Here is a 1,162-nt window from a genome sequence, read left to right on the forward strand (position 1 = left end):
CTGACTCAGACCCTTATAAATGACAAAAACTCCCCAACCGTTTATCTCCCCTGATAGAATTCCCAGCGCTTGATTAACTGCAAACATCTGCTTCTGTACATGCTTGCTTGCTGAGCTATTGCCCCCTGCCCTGAACCTAAAAGCCTATATAAGCAAACTCCCCCGGCGACTCGGGGCTGCTCTCCCCTCTGTGTAGGATGAGGCAGTCACCGTGTGGCTAATAAAGCTCTCAATTGGAACTTTATTCAGAGTCTGAGTCTGGTCAATATCGCTAATCTATAACAAGACTTCACAAATTCCGATTCACATAAACAAACAAGCAAATAAATAGGCAACTAATAAATGTAGAAGAGGGAAGCGGATGAAGGTCAAATGATAGGGCCTCTGCCTACCATATGGGAGGACCCAAGTTCGATCCCTGGGGCCTCCTGGTGAAAAGCATACCTGCACGATGAGCCAAGTGCCCACGTGAGTGTCCATGTGGTGAGCTGAGTGCCTGCGTGACAAGCCAAGTGCCTGTGTGGTGAGCCGAGTGCCTGCATGAGTGCCTGTGTGGTGAGCCAAGTGCCCACTCGGTGAGCCAGTGTCCATGCAAGTGAGTCATGCAGCAAGATGATGACACAACAAAAGAGAGATGAAGGGGAGAGTTGAGGTGAAGCGCAGCAGAAACCAAGAACTGAGGTGGTGCAGCTGACAGGGAACCTCTCTCCACATCAGAAGTCCCCAGGATCAAATCCCGATGAATCCCAGAGGAGAAAAATTGAGAAGACAAAAAGAGAAATAGATACAGAAGATCACACAGCAAATGGACAGACAGCAAAAACAGCAGGGTGAGGTAGGGGGGAGCAGAAGGGGAAGGGTAAAAATAAATAAATGAATCTTTTTTTAAAATGTAGAAAAAATGATGGAATGAAAAAGAATCACTATTTGGCAACTGTCTTAATAATTAAGGCAAGAGTCATCAATGAATGCAAAAATTATTGGGTGAAAGTTTGAAGAGTGATAGAATATTTACATAGTCTCAAAGTATCTCCCTATAAGGCTTTTTTTTTTTTTTTGCCCGACCCTTTCTACCTGTTGGTTTCAGCCCCCCAAGAATCAGCTTTTTAAAAATATACCACCCCAGTCTCGAAGCCAAACTCAGCATGTAAATGCAATGCCT

This window comes from Dasypus novemcinctus, chromosome 4 (genome assembly GCF_030445035.2).
Source record: "Dasypus novemcinctus isolate mDasNov1 chromosome 4, mDasNov1.1.hap2, whole genome shotgun sequence".
Taxonomy (NCBI): Eukaryota; Metazoa; Chordata; class Mammalia; order Cingulata; family Dasypodidae; genus Dasypus; species Dasypus novemcinctus.